This window comes from Phoenix dactylifera, unplaced genomic scaffold, assembly GCF_009389715.1.
Source record: "Phoenix dactylifera cultivar Barhee BC4 unplaced genomic scaffold, palm_55x_up_171113_PBpolish2nd_filt_p 000724F, whole genome shotgun sequence".
Classification (NCBI taxonomy): Eukaryota; Viridiplantae; Streptophyta; class Magnoliopsida; order Arecales; family Arecaceae; genus Phoenix; species Phoenix dactylifera.
In genome coordinates this window covers 85,955-105,148 of record NW_024068102.1, presented here as the reverse complement: position 1 = coordinate 105,148, position 19,194 = coordinate 85,955, and positions in this window count along the sequence as shown.

Here is a 19,194-nt window from a genome sequence, read left to right as displayed (position 1 = left end):
GATCTTCTTAGGTTATTCCTCATCTAGTAGAGCATACAGGGTCTTCAACAAGAGAACTCTCGTTGTTGAAGAATCCATTCATGTTGTTTTTGATGAAGCTAATGGAGATTCTTCTAGAAAAGAAGAAGATGGTGATGCAGGTATACTTGAAGACCGAATGAAGGAATTCTCCATACAAGACAAACAACATGAGGATGAGATCAAAGAAGATACAAATCAACAAGATGAAGAAGATCAACCTCCATCAAGAAATCAAGATCTTCCTAAGGAATGGAGGTATGCACATGGTCATCCAAAGGATCTAATCCTTGGTGATCCTTCACAAGGTATAAGAACTAGATCCTCTCTAAGAAATACTAGTAATTATCTTGCTTTCGTTTCACAAATAGAGCCTAAATCACTAGAAGAAGCTGAAAAAGATGATAATTGGATGAATGCTATGCAAGAGGAATTAAACCAATTTGAAAGAAATGAAGTTTGGACTTTAATGAAAAGACCCCCTAATGTTTCAATTATAGGCACCAAGTGGGTGTATAGAAATAAACTAGATGAAGATGGAATAGTAATAAGAAACAAAGCTAGGCTAGTGGCCAAAGGATATAATCAGGAGGAAGGAATAGATTTTGATGAAACTTTTGCCCCTATTGCTAGGTTAGAGGCAATTAGACTACTTTTGGCATATGCATGCTTTATGGATTTTAAACTCTATCAAATGGATGTAAAAAGTGCATTCTTAAATGGGTATATAATGGAGGAAGTTTATGTAGGACAACCTCCAGGTTTTGAAAATCACTTACATCCAGATTATATGTATAAATTGCATAAAGCATTGTATGGACTTAAGCAAGCCCCTAGGGCATGGTATGAAAGATTAAGTAATTTCCTAATTGAAAATAAATTTAAGAGAGGAAATGTAGACAAAACCCTCTTTATTAAAAGAAAAGGAAATGACTTATTGCTTGTACAAATTTATGTGGATGATATAATTTTTGGTGCTACTAATGATAGTCTTTGTCAAGAGTTTGCTAAGCTTATGCAGGGAGAATTTGAAATGAGCATGATGGGTGAGCTCAACTTCTTCCTTGGGCTACAAATAAAACAATCAGAGGAAGGCATCTTCATTAGTCAGTCCAAATACATCAAGGAAATGTTGGAAAAATTCAAGATGAAGGATGCAAAGGAAATCAGCACACCCATGGGCTCAAGTTGCAAGCTTGACAAAGATGAAAAAGGTAAAAGTATAGACTGCAAATTGTACAGAGGTATGATAGGCTCTTTACTTTACCTTACTGCTAGTAGGCCAGATATATTATTCAGTGTTTGTATGTGTGCTAGATACCAAGCATGCCCTAAGGAATCACACTTGCAAGCTGTTAAAAGAATTTTTAGATATCTAGTAGGGACATCTAATGTAGGCTTATGGTATTCTAAACAATCTGACATAAATTTAATTGCTTATTCCGATGCTGATTTTGCCGGGTGCAAACTCGACAGAAAAAGCACAAGTGGCACATGTCAATTTTTGGGTGCTAATTTGGTTTCTTGGTTTAGCAAGAAACAAAATTCAGTTGCCTTGTCCACAGCTGAGGCTGAGTACATAGCAGCTGGAAGCTGTTGTGCCCAAGTTCTTTGGATTAAGCAACAACTTGAAGACTTCGGTATCAAAATGGATAATATACCAATTAAGTGTGATAATACAAGTGCAATTAATTTAACAAAAAATCCTGTTCAACACTCTAAGTCAAAGCATATAGAGATTAGGCATCATTTTATTAGGGATCATGTGCTGAAAAATGATGTGATGATTGAATATGTATGCACTGAAAATCAATTGGCCGATATCTTTACGAAGCCCCTTTGTAAAGATAGATTCAACTTCTTAAGGAATGCTTTGAGCTTGTATGATCCTAGCAAACGAATTGAACTTGTATTGCATTGCTTTGCTACTCAAACTAGTAATCCACCTCAAGGTAAACATAAGTGAAAACATGAATTCATCTAAGCTAAATGACGAACTGTTTGACTTTCCGGAGGATGGTTACCCTCCCTTGGACTCTTCATGGAGATATTTTCAGAGCCTATTTCATAGGTATTCGAAATTTGGTCAAACATTCCTCATTTCAATATTAATAATTCAAAAATCATTATCAAATTATTATAGGATGTATTATTAAGGGGGAGGATCACAAACAAATTCACTCTGAGTTTATCAAAAGAGATCATGTTAATTAGGGTGATTAAACAAAAATTGGAAAAGATAGAATTCAGTCTGAAATTTTTCAGTGCCGGAGACGTCACTGGCAAATCGCAGAGACGTCCCCCCAGGCGAGACGTCTCGCCTTAGTCGCGGAGACGTCTCGGGGACCGAACTAGGTTTTTTAAATAAGTGAAACAGCTCGAGCCGACCCGAGCTATCTTCGCTCATCCCCGACCAAAACTAAAAACCCTAGCCTCCGCTTGTTCTCCATCACAAACCCTAGCCTCCTTCTCCACATTTCCCTAGGATTTCCACTGAATGGCACCCAAAAGAGCTAGGAGGACCGGTGGAAGGCGACCTAGGGCAGCGGCCGACGATGAGGAACGGAGGGAAGAACCTTCCGCGCCGTCTCCTCCGGTTGCTCCGCCAACCACGACCATCTCCTGTGCAAATCGCACAGTCACGACCGGTAGGTACATAGATTTTGCCTTTTTAGATAATGAGGGGTTCTCTATTGGAGAGAGACTCCGAGCCCAAGGGTGGGAGCACCTTTGCACCCTCAATACCTCGACCTACCCCGGCCTAGTTAGAGAACTTTTTAGCAATATGGCATTAGGGGACTTAGGGTACACTGCATATGTCCGGGGGACATTAGTAGAAATCAATGAGGATGTCCTATCCACTGTTTTACAAATCCCTAAGGACGGTGAGGCTCCAACCTCACATCCCCAAAGGGAAATAGCCCTAAATTTAATTTTAGGAAGAGAGGACTGCGGCCCTCTTGATGTTGTCAATTCCCAAGACCTAAATGCAGAGATGAGATTACTTCTAAGTATTGTCAACAGGGTCTTGTTTCCTAAAACCGGCCGCTTCGATTTTGTTTCGGAGCGAGACCTAGTTGTTATGCATCATATCCTACTAGGGATTCCTCTAAACCTCCCTAGACTTATGTTAAACTATATTGCACTATGTCATAGGTATTCTAGGTTTAGTATACCCTATGGCATGACCTTTACCTTAGTATTCAAACACTTTAAGGTTCACATTCCCGAAAATGAACCTGCAAAGCCCTTGAGAGACACCGACTATTACAATGAGGGCACAATGAGAAGAATGGAGTTTCATAAGATAGATGGATCTTGGGTCAAAGTTCCAAAAAGAAAAGCACAAACCCTAGAGCCTGAGATCCCACATCACGAGTCTGACCACCACTCTCCTCCACCTAGCCACATGGATATCCCTGATATACCCTCCAGCTCAGCTGGACCTTCCACATCCATGCCACCACCTCCTCCAGTCAGAGGGCCTTCCTTCCTATCAGAGGATCAGATGCGCACCTTAGCATCTGTCATTTGCCAGCAGATGAGGGAGGAGATGAGATCCATGATCTCCACTGAGTTGGCCCCCATCAGAGCTTCACATGAAGGGCTTCTACAAGAGCTGAAGGAAGTTAGAGCTCAAATTGAAGCTACAACGCAAGAAATAATTGGTGTGGGTGCCACCCAAACCTGCAGGACAATTGAGCTCAAGGACAGCTTGAAGACCATTTCCAAGAGTCTCAAAGAGTTGACAAGCCCAGGAGGCAACGTGGGCACCTTGGTTGCCCAACTCAGAGGAAGAATTGAAATGGCAACCATAGAATTTGAAGCACTTGTGGCAGCCTTCCACAAGTCACAGGGAGATCAATTTAAGACCCTAATGGATTCCATCAATGCATTCATAGATGCAGCTTGTAAGGTTTACGAGCAACGTCGCCGATGAGGGACATCTTGTAGGATCTTCTTTTTGTAAACCCTAGGCTATTTTGAAACACTTTTTGCATTAAGAAATCAATACTTGTAATGATTTCTTCTCTTGACTATGTACTGACTTCAAAGGTTCACAATGATACATGAATACAATCTCTCTTTTGAAAACTTTGTGTACATTGCCAACTCTGTGTATATGTTTCTGTGATTGTGTATGTGATTTTGTGATGTGCCATAAAAATCTTATCACATACCTTGAGTGTTCAAATTTGATACAAAGAAACAATGCACATAAAACAGGGGGAGCACATCTTGTGATAACAACGTTAAACAAAAAGATGAGTCTGAAATGAATTCCAAAACTAAGGGGGAGTGATATGAATGACTGAATTCATTAATAGAAATGACTTGGACAGGGGGAGCACAACTTGAATATCCTTGAGTGGTTCACGGAAATATGCTGAATCTTACTAGAAGTATGCTTTAAGCACCTACAGATAATTTGTCCCCTTCATTGTTGATGACAAAAAGGGGGAGTAGATATATAGATAAGGGGAGTAGAACCATAGAACCAATATGGATAAGGGGAGTAGAACCAATATGGATACATTGGAATGCAAAATACAAAATTCATGCTTAAAAGTTGAATTAGAAGAGATAAAATTGAAGAATATTGGTTTTAAGATAATTGCCCTTCTGAAAAAGAAAGGGGGAGTCAAAAAGAACTTAGCTTTCAATTATCTTTAGCTTCAATATTTCATTTCACATTGTATCTAGTTCTAATCAAAACATTATACCTGTACATCTGAGCAAATACTGTGTATATGTTTAAATTTCGAATTTTGCATATACTCAGTGTTTTGTCATCATCAAAAAGGGGGAGATTGTTGACCCCCTAATGGATTTTGATGAATACAAAACACTAGAGTATAATTTCATTTATCTTAACAATTTAATTGAGGAATTCATGTGTTTTATTAAGAATATTGTTAAAAAATGTCTAGGCAAGTTCCCATAATTTTTATGAATTTATTAAAGAAGTTTTGAGATGAAGAAAACAGATCAGGGAAAGCCGAGACGTCTCCTGATAGTCTCAGAGACGTCTCTGGCACAAACAGGAAGAACTGGCACGTTGGGAGACGTCCCCGGCACCTGCCGAGTCGTCCCCGCGATAGCGAAGTCGACTCTCTCAGTAGCGGAGTCGACTCTCTCAGTGGCGGCAGAAAGACAGTTTTTTCAAGAGATATGCGCGAGATGTCCCCACCGTACGCGGAGTCGTCCCCGCAAGTAAAAAGCAGACTTCCCGAGTCGTCCCCAAGATAGCGGAGACGGCTCTCTCAGGGTTTTCCAGAGAATGATTTTTTTTTGGTGATAAGGCAGCGGAGACGTCCCCTGAAAGAGCGGAGTCGACTCTCTCAGGGAATTCCAGAAGACATGTTTTTCTGAGATAAAGAAGCGGAGTCGTCCCCGAGGGAGCGGAGTCGTCCTCATTCAAAAAGTGCAAACAAGCCGAGACATCCCCGTAAAGTGCAGAGACGACCCTCTCAGCAAATCAGAAAGGCAAGGATTCAAACGGTACAATTCCAGAGTCGTCCCCGTAAAGAGCCGAGTCATCCCCAGACAACGTAAAAAGTAAAATCTTGTAGCCGAGACGTCTCTCGTTGAAGCGGAGACGTCCCCGGAGCGCCTGGGACGCGACTGACAGCTTTTACAGGTTTGGTCTGAATTTCAAATCTCTCTTACTTTATCTCTAACGGCTATATTTGCTTTTTGGGCTATAAAAGGGAGCTCTTAAGTGCTTCAAAACAACTCTTCACAAATCCAAATGCTAGATCATTTAAGAGAGAAGCAAGAGAGAGAAGTTCAAGGAAGTGAGTGCATTCAAGTAAAGAAGTCAAGTGCTTTCAAGCTTCCCAAGCGATTTCAAGCTCAACCACTCTCGCGCGCTCGGGATTCAAAGCTCACACTCAAACCTACGCGATCCACATCGGAAGAATCACCATTTCCCACGCTTCCAACGGCAAAAGGATTCTTTCGGGTTCTATTGTTCATCATTGTCTTATTTGCTTATTTAGAGCTTTTTTAATCCTTTGTAAAATCTCTTATTGTGGTGCTTGTTCCAGTCAAGGGACTTGGAACAAGGGAAAGGCGTCCCAAGCCTAAGTGTAATTGGGGATTTTAGGGTTTGTTGTTAGCCCGGTGTAAAACAACGAGTTGGGTAGTGAACTCGCAAAACTACCGTACTGTAATCGTGGATTATAGTGGAAATTCCCAACGGTGCTTTGGGGAGTGGATGTAGAAGCAGTGGAGGCTCCGAACCACTATAAAAGCTTGTGTTTGCGATTGTTTGTCTTCATAGCTTCATTTCCTGTTTAGCTCATACATTTGTGTGTTTTATTTTTAAATAGTCAAAAGTTTTTAGGACACCCAATTCACCCTCCTCTTGGGTGACCATCTCTGGGCAACAAGGATCCCTTCCCAGGTCCGACCCGGTTGAAGATCGGGTCGGGTCCGAGTCGGGTTCGGGTCCGAATTGGGTCCAATTTCTTTGTGCTTTTGAGAAAGAATTTTGGGCAAATCTAATTTGGCCATATCATAACTATGAGGTGCTGGGTGACCCATGACTTGAAAGAATTGCACTTGACCTCCAGTCAGAACAGATGAACCATGACGAACTCAGTCCGTCCGTCTACAAGCCAAATTTCATATCACACTATTTTTTTAACTATATGACTAATTGGACGGAACTCGGTATCTCCCAGCTCCCATCTCAGGAGGGCAAAGAAAGTCACAGACCTTCTTCCAAAAATCCAATTCCATTGCAGAAACTGGCACATGACCCATATTCAGTTCACCGCATCCAAGCCAAACGTCCCAGGGATCCACGAATCAGCTTCCCCCCAGCATCACGTCCAAGCCGCATCAAAATCCCATGCTGCAATCAAGCTTCTTCCGTCCGTTTCCAAGGCGTGATCACAAACGCCTAATCCAGCATCACGCGTGATCCCAGCAGACGTCCGCACCTCCTAGCAGTCTGCGTTCTTCACGCGATTCCAGCATCCGTGTTCAATCCCAACGTGCTCCCAAATTCATGCGTCCACCCTTCATCCGAATCAAATCTCCAGCTTCATCCCAGCCGGTCCGTTTGTCCATCCCAGCAATCACGGAAGATCCCAGCTCTCCCGTGATTCCGCATCCTTCCCAGATCATCATCCATGTTCTCCTTCTTCCCAGCAACCGAAGAAGGAAGCCCGCGTCACCACCTTCCTCTTCAGCTCCCAGCAGTGCCCGAAGAAGGAAGCCCGCCCCTTCCGGCGATCCCGCATCCGTGGCCCAAAGAAGCAAGTTCACGCCTCCCTTCCGCGATCTGCCCGACCGATCCAGCCGTCCGCGTCTCTTCCGGAGCTGATCCAGCCTCTACCGCATCTCCAAGGGCCTATAAGAAGAGGGGAGGAGAAGCAATGGGGGAGTGCTCGGTGGGAGGCCAAGGGCTAGGGAGGTGGGAGCTCGGCTGGTTCAAAGGAGAAGGAACAGGGGAGGCTCTGTTCTTGGGAAGAAGAAAGAGATTAAAAGTATTAGTTTATGTGTTGTTTAACCGTGGGAGAGAAAAAGAAACTTTATTTTATTTTATTTTATTTTATTATTTGCAGAAGAAAGAAGCATTAGGCTTCATCTTCAATTTTTTTTACTTTTTGTAATCATTCCTTTTTATGAAATCAATCAATTTCTTTCATGCAATCCTTGTTCTAGGTTTAGTTAAATTTCTATTTTCTTTATGCAATCGTTTAATTTTTCTTTTTATGCAATACATCTTATTTTCCTTTATGCAATTTATGTTCTAGGCTTTTGATCTTCTTAGCACTGTTTTTCATCTATTTTAATTCATGCCAAAACTCTTCTCTGATTAGTTAAATATATAAATGTTCTTTAAATCTAAGTATATGTCTTCTAGTTAATTTTAATTAAAAAAAATAATTCTTCAGTAGACTAGAGAATCTATCATCATTCTACATCCTCAAAATAATGTTTTTCTTCCATCATTCAAAAGTCGATTTCGAATCCGAGTGAACGTTCTAATTTTTATGCAACTCCAATCGCCTCCCTGTGGATCGACCTCTTACAACCACTATTCTTCGAGTAGAACAGGTAAGAGTAAATTTAAATTTAAACTTCTGTTCGTCGGTTCTAACAACGATCTGTCTAGCATATTTTTAGGTAGACAGGAAAGGACGAACACTCCTGATCAATGGATCATCACGAGGACGGTGATCGATCCGATCAGTGCACAGATCACTTTCCTTCTGGATGGACGAGACTTGAGTCCATAGTGTAGGGACACTGAAGTGATAGTGCAGGTGCTTGTTAGAGAACAAGGGTACTGAGCGTGACTAAGACAAGAAGTCACTTGGATGTCTATCCACTCGTCAGTGACTTGCTTGATGTTGCAGTAGTATGACTGGTCCTTTGACCTGAGGTGCTTCAGCTACTCACAGTGAGGTTATTGTAGTTTTACTACACGTATACATGGTCTCTAGTCATATGGGTCCTTGTAGTGTAGATTGGCTGCAGTAAGTTCACTGTAGGAGTAGGGTATGCACTTACATGGAATCTATCGACCTTGATAGAAGAGGAATGATCCTATGTGATTTGTTAGACTGAGTTCTAAGACCTTGGCCAGGGCAGTAATAGAAAGTGGAGAAAGAGTTTTCCACTATCGAACTCGAGTCGAATAAATCTTGATATATGACAGACAAAGGGGTTTGACGAGTTATCCATGACCTCCGTCCTGTAGGGATCCACGATAGTAGGACTGTATTACATGATAACTGCACCTAGAGGTTCATCATTCTATTCTACTGGGTAGCCACTACATGCTGCTAGGTGTCACTGGTGGATGGTGGGACTCACAGGGATTATCTCGATGATCGATAAACCCTAATGAGTAGAGTTGGAATCGTTCCAATCCATTGAAAGGAGTTTTCAATGATATTATGATAGAGATCATAATATATCTCACTACCAGTCAGAGTAGAACTTATGGGGTCACACACACTAGAAGTATTGACCGATCCGATGGTTGAATCGTGATTAGGAATCACAAGTAATCAATTAGATTGATATTCAGTTGAAGAAAGAACAAAGGGAATTAATTAATTGGACTTAAACACAAATCCTACTTCGAGTAGGATTCCTAGAGTCCTTTTGGATTAGGACTGGGAGTCCTAGTTGGAGTAGGACTGGGATTCCTACTTGAAATAGGATTCCTACAATTCTAATTAGATTAGGAGTTTTGAATTAAAAATGGATTCCTACTTGGAGTAGGATTCCTAGAGTCCTAATCGGATTAGGACTTCGGATTCAAATTAGAGTCCTAATTGGATTAGGACTAAAATTAAATATGTCCTAATTTGGATTAAGGGTTTCTTAAGTCACAATTAATTATTAATCAAATGAATCAATAAGACTCCTAATTGGATTAGAATTGAAGAGTTCAATTGAGTCAAAATTGATTTAAGTTCTAATTGGATTAGGACTTACCTAGATTGAACCCGATTGATTCATGATTTGGTCAAACCCTAATTGGATTAGGGCTAAACCAAATTAGGGCCACCCAATCCTCATTAGATGAGGATTAGGGCAACACAAAAGGGAGGGGCTCACGCCCCTCCCTTTCTCCTCCTTGGTGCGGCAACACAAGAGGGGCCGGCGCCCCTCTTGGAAAGCAATCAAGGGCTCCTAACTTGTAGGAGCCCTTCATGCTTTAAAAACTGGTGAGGACGGTAGCTAGTGCATCCCAAGGAGTAATCCTCTTCTTTGTGCCGTGGCCACCCTCTCCCCTTCCCTTGGTTCAGCCGCAAGCAAGGAGAGCAAAGGTCCAAGGTGTTGCCGGCTCTTTTCTTCCACCCTTCCTTCATCCAACGCAGGGAAAAGAAAGGCTGCAGTGAGGGCTTTGGTTCTTCTTCAAGATCCCTCCTTCTTCTCCCTCCTCCCAAGCACAATCAAGGGTTGATTCAAAGGGAGGAAATCAGCCATCCAAAGTTGTCTCTGCAAGGAAGCTAGCACCCCGGGGAGACAAGGAAGCTTTGATCGGTTTCTGCTTCGTGTGGATACCTGTAGAGGCCGGGCACTTGAACGGCTTCAAGCGAACCTTCATCCTAAACCACGAACTTCAGTTTGCGGTGATCATCTACCCGCACAAGGTGAAGATCTGATCTTCTAATGTTTCTAAAAAGTTTTTAATCCTTATCTATCTACGAACGGTTTTTGAACAACGTTCATGCGATGAACGGTTAATCCCGCGCATGCCTCTTCCGCTGCATCTAAATTTTTTTGAATTTTCAGCGGCATGTGCGGGGTTTCTAACACAATGATCGAAAATTTGTCCTATGGCAAGATAGTTTACTATGTTGGCAAACTATGGTATTTTTTCTTGTTGCACTTCAAACAATTGTTCATCTGGAAAGGAGTCATGAAGTGGGGAAGTGCTATGAGAAGGCTCGAGAAGGATTCTAGACAAGTGGTCTGCTACAACATTTGTGGTGCCTTTCTTATCACGAATTTCTAGATTAAATTCCTGTAACAACAGGATCCATCGAATTAGACGAGGCTTGGTGTCCTTCTTTGAAAGGAGGTACCGAAGAGCAGAATGATCAGTGAATACAATAACCTTGGATCCTAAGAGATAGGATCGAAACTTGTCCAAGGCAAACACTACAGCTAGTAATTCTTTCTCAGTAGTGGTGTAGTTCAATTGTGCATCTGAGAGTGTCTTACTAGCATAGTAGATAAAATGAGGTAACTTCTCTAGCCGTTGCCCTAAAACCGCCCCAATGGCATAGTCAAAAGCGTCACACATAAGTGTTAGAAGTATGCCCTAGAAGCCAATTTGGCTGACGCATTATTTTATTTTGGAACATAAATTTGTACTTGACCTATTAAGTTGGGCATTCTTTTCATTCATGTTCTTATGTGTCCATGAATCGTCCAAGGAATTAATAAGATGATGACGCATATTCTCAAGAGTTGAGAATTTGAGGCATGTGTCATTGGTGATTAATTCCTGAATTGCTCCTGATCGATGGATCATCACGAGGACGGTGATTGATCCGCTGAGATTAGTGCACATATTGCTTTCTTTGATGGACGAGTCTTGAGTCCACAATGTAGGGACACTGGAGCAATTGTGCAAGTGCTTGTTAGAGAACAAGGGTACTGAGCATGACCAAGACAAGAAGTCACTTGGATGTCTATCCACTCGTCAGTGACTTGCTTGATGTTGCAGTAGTGTGACTGGTCCTTTGACCTGTGATGCTTCGGCTGCTCACAGTGAGTTTATTGTAGTTTGACTGCACACATACATGGTCTCTAGCCATATGGGTCTATACAGTATAGATTGGCTGCAGTAGGTTCACTGTAGGAGTAGGGTATGCACCTATAAGGAATCTATCGATCTTGATAGAAAAAAGAGATCCTATATGATTTATAAGACTGAGTTCGTAAGACCTCGGCCGGGGCAGATTATACAGTGGAGAAAGAGTTTTCCACTCTCGAGCTTAAGTCGAATAAATCTTGACATATGACGGACGATGGGGTTTGACGAGTTGTCCATGACCTCCGTCCTGTAGGGATCCACGTGCAACAATTATAATTTTCAGATCTGAAATCTAATTAATTATCTTATGACATGGGTTGCTGATCATGCTAAACATGATTCTAAACTTTGTAATCCCATTAACAATGCAATTAGAATCATCAATTTATCACATAAAAATCAGCATACAAAAATCAGCAACCCTGAAAAATTCTGCATGCAGAAAATTTTAGAACGATTCAGAACCCTTTTGAATTCAGATGGGAACTAAACTAAGATCTAATAATTAATTATGAATTGTTAAACTACCAGCAAATTAGAAATATAAAAGTTCAAATGAAGATCTCATCTTCACCTTTGTGCGGGTAGAAGAACACCGCAACCGATGATCGTGGTTTGGTTCCTTTGTAGCCGCACAAACGGCCGGCCTCTACAAGTATCCACACGAGGTTGCTGAAGATCAGAGATGGGGCTTTACCGGGGTGCTAGCTCCTTACAAAAGCCTCTCTTGGATGTCGAAAAGAAGGAAGAAGAAATCACAAGGATCCCACCTTGTGCAGCCTTCAAAGGAAGAAGAAACTTGATTCTTTTCTCTCTTCCTTTCCTTGCTGATTTAAAATTCCCAAAAAAATTTCCTTGCTGCTCCACGCCTGGGAGAAGAAGTCTCATGGATGCTCTTGTGGTGGGGCTTCATTAATAGGGGTTTTTAAAAGCCTAGGCGCCAGGAATCCTAATAGGATTCCTAGCTTCATTCCTTTATTGGTGGGCCCCTTAATTCTTGGAAAGAATCAAAGGGCGCTGGCTCCGAGCAAAGAAGGAGAGGGGGCCACACCCCTCCTTGCCCTCTTGGCTGCCCCCTCTTGCTTATTTTGACTCCTCAAAATAAGGCATCAAGAGGGAGGCTCTATACAAAGAAAAAAAGGCTGAATTAGGCAGGGTTTTCAGGGACTCGATCTAGCCAACTCTTGACTAGGATTTGAGTCAAATTTCTTTGGATCAGACCCAACATAATTTGACTCAATTAATCAGCAATAAATCAAAACTAATTCATAATCAATTAATTATTATCTTAATTGGTTCTCCAAAAACCATGCTCTGATACCACTGTTGGAGTGCCCTGCAGCGGCGCGACGATTGCAGCGGAATCCGCATGCTGGGCCCGGTGCATCGATTTCAGAAAATTTTTGAAATCCACTCGATCCTGTTCCGGCGTATGCGATGCACCGGGCCCGGCATTGGGATTCCGCTGCGATCGTCGCGCTGCTGCAGGGCACTCCAACAGTGGTATCAGAGCATGGTTTTTGGGGAACCAATTAAGATAATAATTAATTGATTATGAATTAGTTCTGATTTTTTAATTATTATGCATGCTGAAAAATTCTGCGTGCTGAATTTCGTGATGCTGAAATTTTCGGCATGCTGATTTTGTTAGATCGATCATGCGATGTTAGTTTTAAAATTATGATGTGATTATGATGTTTCCAGAATAAATAATGTGTCTGCCAGATTGGCTTCTAGGGCATACATCTAACAAAAAGATGATTTTCTTAGTGGGAGTTGTGCAACTGATCCTATGACCTGAGATTACCATAGTATCTTGTGCACATGAACCCATGTTTTGGTTTACACTCATTCATGACAATAAGTTGTGTACGAGGTCTTCTGGATATGGTGAATTGTGTATGAAGATTATGAGTAGGTCAACAAGGAATTAATCACTTCTAGTAAGAGAAGATAGCATCCTATTTATTCTAATCATATGATAATTCAGGAAGCCTTTGATCAAAGTAGAAAAAAAATTAGAAAGAGTTTCTAATGTTTCATTATTTGAATTATCATTAAAAGATTGAGAAAGATATGAATATGAAATTGAGTTTGACATATATTCATACTCATATACATATTCGGGATGTAGTTTGATTAAAGAATTGAATTGCACGGTAACTTGTTACTGAAGGGTATTTTTGGTATTTCTACCAAATTTCCATATTTTTCAGGTAGACATGATACGTTGCTAGACGTCAATCTTGTCTTATAGGTTTGATCGAATTAAAGAGTTTAATTCGATCACCAATTAGAAAGGATTCTAATTGTTAAGTTCGGATTCGCGCAGTTTGGACTTAAATCGATTAGAAGAGTTCTAATCAAGTTGGGTCAACTCGCACTCACACCTATTGCTGGCTAAGTATGGAACCCAATGGGTCACACACAAGAAAACTTATCAAGGGTCTAATTGGATTAGATCATGTTTGGAAGATAAACATCCTAACAGGTGTTGCAAACCCTTAGCTCCTGATTCGAATTGGATTTGAATCTGATTCGAATTGGATTCGAATTTGATTCTTAATTGATCTAATTTGATTAGATCATGTTCTAATATGGGTTAGCCAAGAGTTGGCACCTAATTGGCTTGGTTTGAGTCTAATTGGATTAGATTTGATAAATTATTCAATCCAGACCGTTAAATCTTGATCTGCCGTTGGATGAAGACATAATGGAGAGTTGGTTTAACCCAATTAGTTTGGGTTAGAGGATGGCTATTATAATTGACCATTGGATCTTAATCCCATCATTGGATGAAGACATAATGGGTCAAGTGAATGGCGCCTTGCATTGGAGCCCTTGGATCAACATCATGAAAGATCAAGAGGTGAGGCATGATGAACATGTGATTGGCATGTAATGTTGACTTGGTCATAATATGGCACCACATGAAAGGACATATCATTTGATACACCTCCTCACTTGATCTGTGCCTCCTCTTATTTGATATGGCCCTTTAAATGATGCCCTTTCATGAAAGGATGTGTGGATGGGATGCATCCCTTGGAGATGCATCCCTACGCCTACTATAAATAGGCTAGCGCTCCATGGGTTTCATCATTCTAACTCCACTGCATTCTCTCTTCCTTATCCCTTCTTTCTTACAAGGCTTTGCCTCTTTCTGGCATTGCTTCTAGGATGTCCTAATCCAAGACAAGGTGGTCTTCTTTAGGACAAAAGGATTAGAAGTGATTTTAGAAGGTTAAAGAAAAATAGAAAGGAAGGAAAGCAAGCCATTAGAGTTCTTTAGAAGAATTCTGCATTAAGGATCAAAGTCTTTGGAGCTTAAGACTTGAATCAAGTTTTCGTGTGGATCACCGTTGGAGGGCGGACACTTGGACGCCTCGTGAAGATCATTCATATTGGATTAGTGTTAGAGGTATTCTTCTATTCCTATATTTATATTTATATGTTATTTGATTGTTACCATTAAGGTGATCTAGGCTTATAAGGATTTCATGTTAAGGAACTTTATTAAGAAATTTTTAAATTCCTAGCTTCCGCTGCCCAATTATGACATGCTAGAACCCTTCATTTACTGCCCCGGTCGAGGTCTTACGAACTCAGTCTTATAAATCACATAGGATCTCTCCTTATCTATCAAGGTCGATAGATTCCATATAGGTGCATACCCTACTCCTACAGTGAACCTATTGCAGCCAATCTACTCTGCATGGACCCGTATGTTTAGAGACCATGTATACGTGCAGTCAAACTACAATAACCTCACTGTGAGTAGCTGAAGCACCGCAGGTCAAAGGACTAGTCACACTACTACAACATCAAGCAAGTCACTGACGAGTGGATAGATATCTAAGTGATTTCTTATCTTGGTCACGCTCAGTACCCTTGTTCTTTAACAAGCACCTGCACTACTACTTCAGTATCCCCACACCGTGGACTCGAGTCTCGTCCATCCTCAAGAAAACTAATGTGTGCACTGATCGGATCGATCACCGTCCTCGTGATGATCCATCGATCAGGAGCATTTAAAAATCAATCACCAATGATACATGGCTCAAATTCTCAACTCTTGAGAATATGCATCATCATCTTATTAATTTCTTGGACGATTCATAGACACATAAACAATATGAATGAAAAAGATGCCTTTTATTTATTCAATAATAAATAGTCAAGTACAAAATTATGTCCTAGAATTAACAATGTGTCAGCCAGATTGGCTTCTAGGGCATACATCTAACACTCTGATGCTCTAGAGCTCAGATCTCGACTAGGCTCGCAAGCCCCCAAGGTTTTTTCATGGTGAGCCCCTTGTTGTGAAGCTCAAAGCCAACTCCTTAACCGACAAATGATATCAGCATCAGGAGACTCCGACATAGCCTCCTCATGAGCTAGCAAAACTTGGATGTCCCGCGGCTAGACAGGTCACTGCTTAGAGTGCCGCTTCTCTTGAGGTGCAAAAGGAGAGGGCTTTGGTCTTTTGTAGAAAGGCCCAACCGAGGCACCTTTCACCCCACTTTGCTTGGTGTACTAGGCAGCCTTCATTAAATCCTCTTTCCGTGTGGCCATCTCTTAACGTAAAGTAGCTCGATAATATAAATGTAAACCAAGCTAAAAGATTAAATAGAGCAATGGATAGGCTAATGGTGGTTTACTCGAGGTCCATGAAAACTGCTCGGGATAGTTTCTTGGCCAAAAAAAAGCTGGTCAAGACTACTCGCCCTCAGCCGACCCAAAGACTAATAGTCTCCTTCTCCTAGCACTCTAAGAAGTGCACCTTATTGGGCCTATCGGTTGCAAGTCCCTATCTAGTTAAGACAACTAATGGCTGAAAGGAGAGATAGTCATAAAATACCTATCCTTCCACTTGTTGATAGAGGAAGGGTTATCAAGTAGAAACCTAATGCTCTTCCTCGAGGTTAGGTACCATCATCCGCTCTTAGTGGGATGCTTCTTCAAAATGAAAAAAGATATAAAGACATCTACACTAAACCTAAGATTATGGAAAGCATGAAAGTACATAGAACCCATTATCGTCTCCCAGTAGTTGGAGATGAGCTATGTAGGGACTAAAATGTAAGTGACTAGCAACTCTACAATAAACGACTAAAATGAGTGTATGGAGTCCTCAACCCTACTTTGAAAAAATCCTCGAATAAAGGCAAATGGTTTGCCCTTTGCTCCAAGACCTCCTCATCAAGGAAAGGCAACCTAAGTCCTATGGAGGCTGGAATATTATAGGTTCTTCTAATCCAATCAAGGTCGGCCTCAGAAAGAACTCTACTCAACTTAACCTTCCTAGCTTTAATGGACACAGGTTACATGAGAGAAGGCATAGCAGAAGGAGAAGACGATGAAGACATAAATATATAGAACAACAAAGAAGCGCTCCCTAAACAGCTACCCAGGGTAGAGAAATAATGGGCTATGGTCTCAGGAACTCGAGGAAGAAGATGGTGGTCAAGAAGAAAAGCCACCATTTTTTCTTTTAACGTAGCGTACAGTCCAGATGCCATCAAATGCATGGCTTGGATGAAAGCCCATTTTCACCAAACTTCTAGTACAAATCGTGTCCTTTGAACCTTCTATAAAGGTAATGCCATATGTCCCATATGCAGCGTACAAAGCAACATCATTAAAACGTTGAATGACAAAACATGTTTTTAGAGCGATTCATCATGATCAAAACATAGGATTCTAAGCGTCACACATTTTGGCTTTGGATTCAAAATTAAAATAATGGGGTGAGCATCAAGGCCATAATTGATGTCACATGATAAATCACCAAGTTGTGAAACAGATTACTTCCTTAAGTCGAGCTTCCATCTTCAGCTCGTTCAAGGACTTGGGGGACAAGTGTGTGGCATTCAACAAGCACGATGATATGGGATGGTCAAATTCGTCCAGCTTATGACCCATGTAGCAACCCTCACTCAGAAATTCTCTAAGGCACCCTGGTTGGGACCCCCCTTTTTGGCTAGCTGAAAGTTGAGGCAAGCAAACTTGGAACAATCAACCCATAGGGCCGAGGAACCTTAGTTGAACCTGATGATCAATGAGCTCGGAGATTGGTCCGAGTTGAGTAGAGCCTTATCAAAGTAGAAGAGAACCAACCTTTTGGCCCAACATTCTGAAAGTTATTATGCTGCATTAGTAGTTTGTTATAGCACGACTCCAAATTTGTTAGGTTACGATCTCAAAAGATTCAGATTCCCAACCATAAATAAATCAAAAGATCCTCTGCAGGAAGGTAACCAGAAACTTACCCTAACTAGGTGAGACTCTATCTCCTCATTTTTTGTCTTTTGTTTTCCCAAAAAAAACCATCTCTAACTCAAGCATTAGAGAGCCTAGCCGAAGCAAAGCTCTAGCGAGTTCTCTGACCTCGTCTATTGTCTTGCAGGTCAACGAAGGTGTTCGCATCATTGTCCCTGAGTCGAGCAGCATCAAATTCGAAGTTACATTAATTGAATAATTATAAAATATAAAACATTACTGCTTATGGGTAGTTTGAAGAAACATAAAGAAGACAGAACAATCGAGCTATAGAAGTTAACGGCAATTGGAGACCGAGCAACATTAATTGAGAAACTCTTTGACCTTCTTCCATTTTGGGAAGTTATGTTGAATAACACCCTTCAATCGCAACCCCTCCTCCCAACAAATAATAATAATAATAATAATAATAATAATAATAATAATAATAATAATAATAATAATAATAATAATAATAATAATAAAACCTTCAAAGATTAAACTTTTGTCAATAGTTTCCTCTAAGAGGAATTTCCCACAAGTGACTCATTTAGCATGTATATTACTTGTCAAACTCAAAATCTCGCATGTCATAGTCATGTCATCCATACAAATAATCAAAACAAATTATTAGTGATCAAAATACATTCTGTCAAAATAGTATTTATCACCAACCGTTGGTTGATTACTTCAAAAAATTAGATGTAAACACTAGCAGCTCTGTTGTATTTTGCTGAATCTCCTCTAGTCCACACTTGTTCCATTTTGGATGTTATTCCATGGAGTACAGGAACTTCGTCTTGTGTCTCAAATATGAATCCTCCATCGTGCTCCATCATTTATTTGCCCTGCATCTGCCAGGTTATTTTGTCTCCTTAACTTTATCAACCATGGGTTTTCTCCTAGAGGATCAAAATTAATCTTCCCTGCAACCTCCCTACTCCAAGACATCTCCTCAGCTAATGGAACTTTCAAGGTGTCCTTGCCAATGTTAAAACAAGGACTAGGTAGGTTAACATTAGTGGATCATGCGATTGTCACAAATTGTTTCCCGTGATGTCAAACCTCCGTAGGACCAAAGCTCAAAGCAGCTGCTTGGGCACGTTATTAAGGTAAATTACAAAACTCGTTGTTGAATGCAGAAATAATCTCACAAAATAATCCTTGGCAAATTTTATTCTTAGCAAGGAGGAGTAATGTCTTGTTTCGTTAATTATTTCCATTTATCAATTAGCTATTGTGAAACTTGTTTCCTTTGATCTTTTGCATAGGAGGGGAAGGTTGATTTCCCAGTAATTTGTCCAAGACTGTAAAACTGCACATAAATGCACATAAGGGACCAAACCACTGAATATACAATTTTGTTGCCCCTCATTTTAGCTCATTCTTTAACATTCTTCATAAGTTGTCCAAATGCATAAGATAATTTGCACAGAGCAAATCTAGTCCAGCATCTCAACAGAACGGCGACAAGACACATGATCTTTTCTTTGTAAAAATTCTTGTTCCAAAGATGTATGTCTCGCTTTAGCAAAAAAAAAAAAAAATGTATGCCTCCTTTATTTATTTATTTTGATAGTCATCGCGTTCAATATTTGGTTAATATTCAATAAAGA